Raw genomic sequence first — 12,158 nt, 5'->3', positions numbered from 1 at the left:
TTGTCGCGAAACGGCGTATGAAAAAATAAATTTCCCCAAATGAAATTAGCGTATCGGCGATCGAGCGGCCATATTTAAAAGTGTATACTCTTGTCACTGTCCTGACATTATTTTTCGATGTACGTATTTCATTTTTGTACCAATGGGTTCGCAATAGAATGTTCTAGAAGAACATAAGTATAAAACGTCACATAAGGATGCGTTCGACCGGCAACAAATATAAAAACTACGTCGATTATACTCATCGTGTCAATAATACAATTGTTTTACCACGATGATTCAATGCCATGCTGTTTTCCCAAATAAGCTCTTCGGCAATTAGAGAAAACGTAAATTTCATGGCGAACATTTGTAAACTTTCCCCAAGTAGATCGGATCGAAATTGGAATTTATATATATATTTATTCTCGTGTTACCCGCCAGTGTCACCCTTGAGGAACCCGAACAGGTATAAAAATGTCTAGGCTAACTCATCCTAATCCTTGCACAAGCCCTCCAGAATTTCTTTATTGAAGATCAGCAAAAAATTATTGCACAGCTCATATTATACAGTTTAAGAGTGGGATTTCCTTGTTCTAAAGGAATGAAAATGATACTGCCTTAATCTCAGTCGATTAAGGCAGTGTCTGGGATGCTGCCTGGTGCTCGTGCACCACTGCGGGCGATAGTGTATGTTTAATTGTTCTTTTAGTGTAAATAACGGAATAAAATGTAAGACATAGTCTGCATTTCTTTTTCCAACTGCTTTAGCGTCATCCCTTGGAGAGTAAAACCGGGGAGGCAGGGTTTCCTGGGACGAGGGTGGGCGTTTTGTAGTGTAACAGGCGAGCAAGAGGGCGCTGAGTCCGCATCTCGCATTTAAATACCCCACTCGGTGCGCGCGCGCGCTACTTAGTCGGTTAGTCTCCAATTCATGGTAATACATTTTCTTCTTCGCAGAATTTCACCGCTTTTGCTGAGAAAATCAGTGATTATTTCTGCGGTTGGAAGAAAGTGCTCACTGAGTGGGGGACTTGTTTATTTTATAATAATAATAATAATTAATTATTTAAAACAAATTATTAATTAATAATAGTCATAATTAATGATTTAATAATTGATAATCCTTAATGAAGAAGCCTAGTAGTTCATTATAACGAATAAATAGATGATTAAAGAGGAATTAATTATGGTGACTAATAATGATTAGTGAATAACCATAAATTATTATACAGAAATAAAATTATTGGATAGCCGTTATAATGATTAAATCGAATACAATGAAGAGAGATCTCGTATTCTTGGCTTATCACTTTGGGGGTTCCGTCGGAGCACCCCCAATCCCGTGAGGGCCAGCGCCGCGGAACCCCCACTCACGAAGGGCGAGCGGAAGCTGGCTGCTATATAAGTAGGAACATGACACTTCGCTACCGTGACCGTAAGCGTGCCCGTATGCCCGGAGAGGCCATTAAAAAAAATCAGGTGTTCCTGACTGAAAAAGGTACCATTCCGGGTCTACTGGACAGATGCTGCTAACTGACGCATCTCGCTTGGTGGGCCGACGGAGCGCCATCTTGACGAGCCGTGGAGCAGAAGCGGGATGGCCCACCGACTGTGCCCTGGGAGGAGTACCTACTGCCGAGTTTGTACTCCATGCAGGGGGCGCTTTCCACCATGGCGAATGAGTGGTCGATCTCGTGTATATCTTCGTCGTAGTAGCCCACCCTCTCAGAGACCAGTCCTGGAAGGCTGGCCCCAGGGCGGGTGTGGGAAAGTGAACGCTGTCCACTCCGAGGCTGACTCCCCAGGGTCGACCCCGTGTTGGTCATTGTCGCTGTGGTGAGCCCCGTGGGTGTGGAGTGGAGGTGTCAGCTTAGAAGCGTGTCGGTCACCTCCCAGGATACCTCCACGGTGGGCATGAGAGCCGTGGTCCATCACCACAGGCTTTCCTCGTCGTCGTTCTATTGTGGATCTGGAAGTATTAAAGCAGTAAGGGTGGGCAGGAGCTGGTGTGCAGAGTATTATAGATTGTGGGTTGGTTGGTGTTGTTGTCGTCGTTGATCCTTCTCTACGGACAACCCAACCCACAACTCGGTAGTGTGTTTATACTTTACCAGGAGATCACCCTGGGCGCTTCTGGCTCTTGGAGAGGGGCTCAACGTCACACGTTTAGGGGATGCGGCTCCAATACTTAGCCTCGTTGTCACGTGCACACACCCACTCGAGCCGCTGTGACTCCCCACTCTCTCCTTAGGTGATATGATCTCCTCAATCCCCTTTTGACTTATTAGTATTACCTTCTACCCTGTCCACAGCAGTGGTTCTTGGTTCTTTCTCTCTCTCTCTCTTCCTTTACTATTTCCTGGGAAGCCTCACTAGAACAAGGGCAAACACCAGCAAATTGGAATACATTTACTGGACAAAGCACATACACAATACATACACACATATAATAATAATGAATCATATACAATATAATAATACAATCAGGTTGCACTCCAACACCATCAGAACTCTATCATCAGCTTATCAAGTGGTATCCTATCTCCTGGTTCACCACCTGATACTATCAACCTCCTCAAGTAGGTCAAGTCTACATACACTGTTGCATTATCAACAAGAGAATATATATATGTATATATATATATATATATATATATATATATATATATATATATATATATATATATATATATATATATATATATATATATATATATATATATATATATTAGTATATTTTGGTAGCAGTCTTTCCTGTAGACATATATTATTAAATATGACCGAAAAAGTAAGATTAATAATTCTAACACGAATTTTCTCAATCTTTCGTACATTACGCTTCACTGTTGGAGGTAAATCAAAAATCAATTCTCCAAAATTCATTTTTATTTCTAGTCTGACGCGACACGGGCGCGTTTCGTAAACCTTATTACATTTTCAAAGACTTTAGTTCACAAATACACAACTGAATAGAACTTACTTAATAGAACGTAAGTTCTATTCAGTTGTGTATTTGTGAACTAAAGTCTTTGAAAATGTAGTAAGTTTTACGAAACGCGCCCGTGTCGCGTCAGACTAGAAATAAAAATGAATTTTGGAGAATTGATTTTTGATTTACCTCCAACAGTGAAGCGTAATGTACGAAAGATTGAGAAAATTCGTGTTAGAATTATTAATCTTACTTTTTCGGTCATATTTAATAATATATGTCTACAGGAAAGACTGCTACCAAAATATACTAATATATATATATATATATATATATATATATATATATATATATATATATATATATATATATATATATATATATATATATATATATATATATATATATATATATATATATATATATATATATATATATACATATATATATTCTCTTGTTGATAATGCAACAGTGTATGTAGACTTGACCTACTTGAGGAGGTTGATAGTATCAGGTGGTGAACCAGGAGATAGGATACCACTTGATAAGCTGATGATAGAGTTCTGATGGTGTTGGAGTGCAACCTGATTGTATTATTATATTGTATATGATTCATTATTATTATATGTGTGTATGTATTGTGTATGTGCTTTGTCCAGTAAATGTATTCCAATTTGCTGGTGTTTGCCCTTGTTCTAGTGAGGCTTCCCAGGAAATAGTAAAGGAAGAGAGAGAGAGAGAAAGAACCAAGAACCACTGCTGTGGACAGGGTAGAAGGTAATACTAATAAGTCAAAAGGGGATTGAGGAGATCATATCACCTAAGGAGAGAGTGGGGAGTCACAGCGGCTCGAGTGGGTGTGTGCACGTGACAACGAGGCTAAGTATTGGAGCCGCATCCCCTAAACGTGTGACGTTGAGCCCCTCTCCAAGAGCCAGAAGCGCCCAGGGTGATCTCCTGGTAAAGTATAAACACACTACCGAGTTGTGGGTTGGGTTGTCCGTAGAGAAGGATCAACGACGACAACAACACCAACCAACCCACAATCTATAATACTCTGCACACCAGCTCCTGCCCACCCTTACTGCTTTAATACTTCCAGATCCACAATAGAACGACGACGAGGAAAGCCTGTGGTGATGGACCACGGCTCTCATGCCCACCGTGGAGGTATCCTGGGAGGTGACCGACACGCTTCTAAGCTGACACCTCCACTCCACACCCACGGGGCTCACCACAGCGACAATGACCAACACGGGGTCGACCCTGGGGAGTCAGCCTCGGAGTGGACAGCGTTCACTTTCCCACACCCGCCCTGGGGCCAGCCTTCCAGGACTGGTCTCTGAGAGGGTGGGCTACTACGACGAAGATATACACGAGATCGACCACTCATTCGCCATGGTGGAAAGCGCCCCCTGCATGGAGTACAAACTCGGCAGTAGGTACTCCTCCCAGGGCACAGTCGGTGGGCCATCCCGCTTCTGCTCCACGGCTCGTCAAGATGGCGCTCCGTCGGCCCACCAAGCGAGATGCGTCAGTTAGCAGCATCTGTCCAGTAGACCCGGAATGGTACCTTTTTCAGTCAGGAACACCTGATTTTTTTTAATGGCCTCTCCGGGCATACGGGCACGCTTACGGTCACGGTAGCGAAGTGTCATGTTCCTACTTATATAGCAGCCAGCTTCCGCTCGCCCTTCGTGAGTGGGGGTTCCGCGGCGCTGGCCCTCATGGGATTGGGGGTGCTCCGACGGAACCCCCAAAGTGATAAGCCAAGAATACGAGATCTCTCTTCATTGTATTCGATTTAATCATTATAACGGCTATCCAATAATTTTATTTCTGTATAATAATTTATGGTTATTCACTAATCATTATTAGTCACCATAATTAATTCCTCTTTAATCATCTATTTATTCGTTATAATGAACTACTAGGCTTCTTCATTAAGGATTATCAATTATTAAATCATTAATTATGACTATTATTAATTAATAATTTGTTTTAAATAATTAATTATTATTATTATTATAAAATAAACAAGTCCCCCACTCAGTGAGCACTTTCTTCCAACCGCAGAAATAATCACTGATTTTCTCAGCAAAAGCGGTGAAATTCTGCGAAGAAGAAAATGTATTACCATGAATTGGAGACTAACCGACTAAGTAGCGCGCGCGCGCACCGAGTGGGGTATTTAAATGCGAGATGCGGACTCAGCGCCCTCTTGCTCGCCTGTTACACTACAAAACGCCCACCCTCGTCCCAGGAAACCCTGCCTCCCCGGTTTTACTCTCCAAGGGATGACGCTAAAGCAGTTGGAAAAAGAAATGCAGACTATGTCTTACATTTTATTCCGTTATTTACACTAAAAGAACAATTAAACATACACTATCGCCCGCAGTGGTGCACGAGCACCAGGCAGCATCCCAGACACTGCCTTAATCGACTGAGATTAAGGCAGTATCATTTTCATTCCTTTAGAACAAGGAAATCCCACTCTTAAACTGTATAATATGAGCTGTGCAATAATTTTTTGCTGATCTTCAATAAAGAAATTCTGGAGGGCTTGTGCAAGGATTAGGATGAGTTAGCCTAGACATTTTTATACCTGTTCGGGTTCCTCAAGGGTGACACTGGCGGGTAACACGAGAATAAATATATATATAAATTCCAATTTCGATCCGATCTACTTGGGGAAAGTTTACAAATGTTCGCCATGAAATTTACGTTTTCTCTAATTGCCGAAGAGCTTATTTGGGAAAACAGCATGGCATTGAATCATCGTGGTAAAACAATTGTATTATTGACACGATGAGTATAATCGACGTAGTTTTTATATTTGTTGCCGGTCGAACGCATCCTTATGTGACGTTTTATACTTATGTTCTTCTAGAACATTCTATTGCGAACCCATTGGTACAAAAATGAAATACGTACATCGAAAAATAATGTCAGGACAGTGACAAGAGTATACACTTTTAAATATGGCCGCTCGATCGCCGATACGCTAATTTCATTTGGGGAAATTTATTTTTTCATACGCCGTTTCGCGACAATTACTTATATCTGATATAAACATTGCAAAAGAAGTTTAGGATTAAGTAACATATTACACATTAAAAAAAAATGAATACATTAATACCTAAACAGTTTGTAAATACAGTGATAAATTCTGCCAAACATTACACAATATTATTTACTAAGAAGCGTATGACAACTCAAAACGGCATGATTTCAACAGGATTTTTTATAGTTGTCATAAAACTCTGATTTTAATTATCAAGTATTTGTCACAATGTATTTTATATAATTATGAGGCAGTGGAATGACCAAATTGTTCTGTATTATAAATGCATAATGCTAAATTTCTATATACATAACAGTAAAATAATGACCACCTACATTTAAGGATAACTAGAAAATAGTAACTGGAAACTTTATTTGGACGAAAATTCAATACCAAATTTCTTAGATGTTTTTCATAATATAAAGATCAACAGTAAGGAATCTTATTCATTATGGACAAATTAACAAAAAAAAAAACATAATTTTCATTGAGGACCATGTATTAGAGCATACTTAGTGTGAGATTTTTTTCTACGCCTCTCTCCCTTAGGAGGTGGACTACAAGTTTAAAGGCTGCTCACGACAGTTAAGCATGAGTCCAATAGAAAAAGGAAAAGCGGGAGCAAACCGCCAGGCCTCCACCACCAAGGGTGAAAACCTGTCCACAATAGGCCACTGGCTCCTCCTAGTTAAACAGGACGTTAAAACTAATAAAGGGTAACCGACGGATTCTCACAATCAAATATTTATATTTGATGTGGCGCTATGAATTGGAATTCGAATTCCCAAGAACAGCCGCCGTATCAAGATCACATCAACATTTAATAATATGCAGAAATATGGTAGAATAATATGGTTGAAGGGTTGACATCAAAGACCGTTTTCTATAACATAACAATTTATTAATAACAAGAGACTAACTACTACATTACCGAGTTTACGTTACGTTAATGTCCATCCAGTGGCACGATAACAAACAGCTAAATAGCAACCCTTGCTGTGAGGCTGCATACTGAACTAACCTGAACACAGGTGTGCCCACTGATGACGCAATATTGCAAAACAAAGAAAAATATCACAGACTAAGTTACACCACAGTGAATGGTTACGTTAATGTACATCAAGTGGCATTTGCAACACAGCTATTCAACAGCTCCTCGAGAAGTGACAGCAGGCTCCATCTTGCTGAAACTTCGGGCTGACAACATGAACTAACTGAACAAATGAAGGATATCCACTGAAGATACAAGCATGCAATCAATAGTGTCTCGGTTTCCCTGACAGCTACTATAATCACAAACTTAGGGGTCCTCCCGCCCCCCAGGAGAGACCCACGTAACTAGGCGGGTAGTCCAACAGTGACCCCCCCTATCACAACCCAGTGTGAACACTCTTTGCAACTCCCTACAAGAAGTTGCACTGTTGTAGGGAGAAGTAACAAAGTAGTAACAAAGACAGACAAGGCGGGATTCTGGGACACAGCTCCACAAATCCCTAGATGACTCTACTCTCGTCACCAGACGACAACCAAAAGAAATTCCCTTCAGTGATTAATTATGTTAATTGACTGATCGCAGCAGTCAGCAACAAAGTACTACGGTAATCACAAACAATTGTCTCACACTAGACAACAACATGATGATACTCTACGTTAATCTTTAACACTTGTCTCTCTTGTTAACAATAACTCAAACTTATATTACATCACACTTGACTCCTTGCAAGCATTCAGTGAGTAATTCTCAATTAAGGTCAAACGGACCACTAATTACATCCCCATTGAGTTACGTTAACTAAGCCTACCCTAACTTGGTAGCTTCTCAACAGTCTGTGTCAAAAAATTACTAGTGAGTGTTAATTACCCTAATTAATTCCATAATTAATTCTGAGCAATTAATTAACTGTCACCAGGACCGATAATTAATTATCCATAAATACGTCTCACTCCGCACTGCCTAAGCAGGTCTCATCAAACACTGTGAATTCAAGGGAAAGGAGTTAATTACCCTAATTAACAAGATGTGCCACTAATCCACTGTCCTCAGACAGGATATGATTAATGCAACGATTTATGCTAGCTCCATGACCTCGCTTTACCGAGTCATCGGAGCTCTCCAATGTTAATTACTCCACTAATTAACCTGAGCCACTAATTGCTATACCCCAGAAAGGTAATTAGTCTCGAGCAAATTACGTTAACACAAATACTGACAGACTCTGACAAATCCTCTCCCACTACATGAATTCATGATAAGAAGGCTAATTACATAATTAGCTAGAGTGGTCAATTAGTTGTCACACGGACAATTAATTGCTCCCGAGACGTATCTCACTCAAGCTCAACACTGTTTTCTCTCATAACAGCCCTCACTCACTCCACAATACTAAGTGTGCACCCCTTATCCAGTTAATTACCCCTTACTTAATTAACTCACTGAATCCTTAAGTCCTCAACACAACTTAAAGAAACAAAGTAACCCCAGCATTACATAGGTCACACTACAATGGCATGCAACATCATAAATGCACTGCCCACATATGGTTGCGGCTACTGCAACTCGCTAATTACTGTGCCCACACAATAATGACACACGGTTGTGCAACACACAAGAGTATACTAATATTACTGCCTCCCTAATCTTCTTGCACCCGTTGCAAAGGACTACTGTGAACACACACTTACCTCAGCAAGGCAATTAACCCATCAATTGCCTGCGCTCATTAAGTACTGTGAATTCCCCTGAATAATCCTAGAGGTCCCTTAAACCCTCAACACAGTTCCTAGGGCAGTAATATTGTATAAACTGATAATAATACTGCACAAACCTGCAACATAATGATACCGTCAGCATACCCCACATGCTAATGACATCATTAGGCAATCAGTCAGCATCACATCTACTGACTCATCACACAACACAGTACATAAACATGCAAATGAACACATAGAAATGGCATTCACATAATCAATGAAAATTATATCATCAGGTAAATGTAACTAACTACACAGACCTCAGGGGTCCCCACTGACATCCCATGCCTACCTCTAATGATTATAATTTTACGGTACTCTATGGCATTAATCCAGTCTGAACGATTATGTAGAATCGACAGGCTGGATCACTTATATGGTAAATCTCTACACTGACCGGTTACATACTCTAGTCAGTCTACTATATATACATTATGATACTACAGTGTGGTCCCGTGTATAATATCTATCTCCAGGTACCGCCCTATCAATCACCTGGACCCTACTGACAGCTGTCACTCATCTGCTTCTCTAGCCTGGCGAGGCTCTGAGACAACTCTTACCATGAATTTCCACCGGTACCCATCACACTGTACACAATGATAATAGTACTCACGTCTACTGCCCTCTTTCCCTTATTTTTTTCCTCATTTCCCAGGACACTACCACACTAGCTGTAAACACTTAGCTTGCTTGCTCCTCATGCGTCGACAAGATGTGGCCCTAGGCTGTCCCGGGAAAGTGGCCAAGGCATGTGGCCACCGCGTGGCCCACAGCGCCCCTCCCGAGCTGAGAGGGGGGGGGGGGGGTGGTGGTAGCCGGCACGCGGGCCAAGCCGGGCCGAGCGGCTGGGTGGCCACGGGTAGCGCATGACGTCATAGCACCCCACCCGGCTGAGCTGGTGTGCGGGGTGGGGGTGGGGTTTGGCCGCGCGGGTGGCCTGGGTGGGTGGCCGGCGTGCAGGCAGGCGGGTGGGGTAACCAGGCCATGTGGCCGGACCATGCGGCGGGTGGCCGGGGTGGCCCCCGGGCATACACACGTGGTTGAGGAATCGCCCACAACTCCAGCAAACCAGAGCCTGCCCTGCTCTACACTGGGGTGACAATGGCCGGCAGCGTCCCCACACTGACACAGCCTGGCGGAATGCAAAGTCCAACATGGGCCTGTAATATCACACTCACTTACACTGCCCAACACCAATTGTCCATTGGCCACTAGACAGGATACTCGACCCACCTGTTACACCATGAGGCTCTGCCAGCTGCCTCATGGGTGAACACTGTCAACTGTCTCTTTAGCTTTTTACTGTTCCTTCCATAAATCCTTGGCCCCAATTCACCCAATTGGGCCTTGACACAACCCCTAATGGCAGGAGTGCCATATTCGATGAGTAGTTTGGACGACAGAAGCGATTAACGGGAGGTGGAGGTGGAGGTGGCTGGCCTGCCACCTCCACCAGACACTTCTTCCTCCGCTTGCCGTCCAATTCAAACTGCCTGCCTGGCGGGCAGGGAAACTCAAATGCCCATACCTCCCCCCTACCTTGTCTTGACCAATCAGCTTGGAGCCGCCACGGCTCCCTCATGCCTAAACCAATCACCTCTCTTCGCGCCAAAACTTGGCTTGGAGCACACATGCCTAAACCAATCACAGGCTCACTCACCCTCGAGCATCTCGTGACGTCACAAGGAGGGGGAGGCCTAAAGACAAAGGCGCGATGTCTCACAAGGAGGGGGAGAAAGGCAACGTTCACCCCCCTGTCCCTCCCCCCTTGTAAAACCGTTGGGAGAGTCAAGTACCCACCTCATCCTATTTCACAGAAACAGGAAAATTTCTGTAATTCTCTCTACAGAGAAATCACAGACCTCTAACTACTCACAAATGATAGTCCATAACATAAGCTTTCATTCAACACCCCACAAGTATATGTTATTTTGAAAGCTTCAGTTTCTAGAGTGACTAACCTAATCTAGAAACTAGCTGAGGGATCTATGATCCCTCACACTTAGTCACTTATATATTAAAAGTATTGTGTTTTTTGAAACACTGGGGTTGTAAACAAACAGAACGGCCTACCCGAAAAGCCGTAACATAAGAAGTTGTATATGTTTGCTAATTTATTATTTGGTAAATGATTATTACTAATTTACGACGACAATAGAGGTTTCCCATTAGTTAAATTACTGTAGTCTGACTAAATGCTACTACAAAACCTATATAAATCCTGGGAAAGTCACAATGACCAGCGACATTAAAGCATAAAGGGTTAAATAGTAACAGGCAACTGTCGGCGAACGAAAAATTTATTTCCAAATTTATTAGATGTTTTCCTAAATATAAAGATCGATAGGCTGTAATTTTCTGGATTAAGGCCTAATTAAGGCAAAAATATATATATTTTTACACGAAGAACAAATATCAGAGCATAGTCAGTGAGTTATAGAATAATAAGAGTGTGGTATTTCATTGTATAATTAGAGATAGTCCATGGAAGCGATAATAGACGTAGTTTTACACAAAATAACGTCCAAAAACAACCGTACAGTCAAACGGCAAATGTTGACGTTCTTTTTAAGAGGACAGGTTGCTTCAAGATGATGAGACCCTTAAACCTCTTATTTGATTGTTTGCCACCAGAAGGAAATCACTTGGGAAGTGCAATCCATGGTAAGGGTTGTCAAGTTTGCAGCATGCTTTTGTTAGTTTATTGGAAGACTAGAATGCTTATGAAGGTGTGGGTTGTGTTCAAGTTCACCATCAGAGGGTGTGCACTTGCTTTTGGAGTTGTGATTGAGATATGGGGCTTAGGCATATGCCTGCTTTCTTTCGCTGATCGTCATAACAGAGTTATGAGGAAATGGACTTCTGTGTTCCTTATGGATCATCTGAGCCAGTTCGATCAGGTATTCTTTGCACTTATCTTGAGTTGTATTTATTGGTTTGGAGGTCAAAGGTTTGCCAAGTCGTTGTGTTGTGTTTCTGAAGGTTCTATGAGTGAGGAAGTTTTATATGTAATTGTGAGGTTTAACGCTAATTTCTCTAATTTTAGTATCCATTGGGCGAGAGTATGTGTTCCACGGAGGATCAAGTGTGATGAGGAGCAGATGTCTTTGACAGAGCATACCCAGGAGAAGTCCCTAAACTACTTTACATCCAGTCAGCTTCAATCTTGTCCTTACTAGTAAGGACAAGACAAGAACATATCGATGCCAACACAGAAGACAATGTCCAACATAACAGGCCAATTACACTGGATTAATCTTTGTGTTTAGATAGGAGATGCCTCGTATGGGCCAATAAGCCTTCTGCAGCCCCTATGTTTATCCCTTATGTATCCCCCCATGTTTTCACCTTCATTGTATTATCACCTGACCTAATGCGGGTATAAAATCAACTTGTATTGTAAGATCTGTTCACTTGAGAATGAACCAT

Source organism: Procambarus clarkii, chromosome 30 (genome assembly GCF_040958095.1).
Source record: "Procambarus clarkii isolate CNS0578487 chromosome 30, FALCON_Pclarkii_2.0, whole genome shotgun sequence".
NCBI lineage: Eukaryota > Metazoa > Arthropoda > Malacostraca > Decapoda > Cambaridae > Procambarus > Procambarus clarkii.
This window is presented reverse-complemented; position numbering follows the sequence as displayed.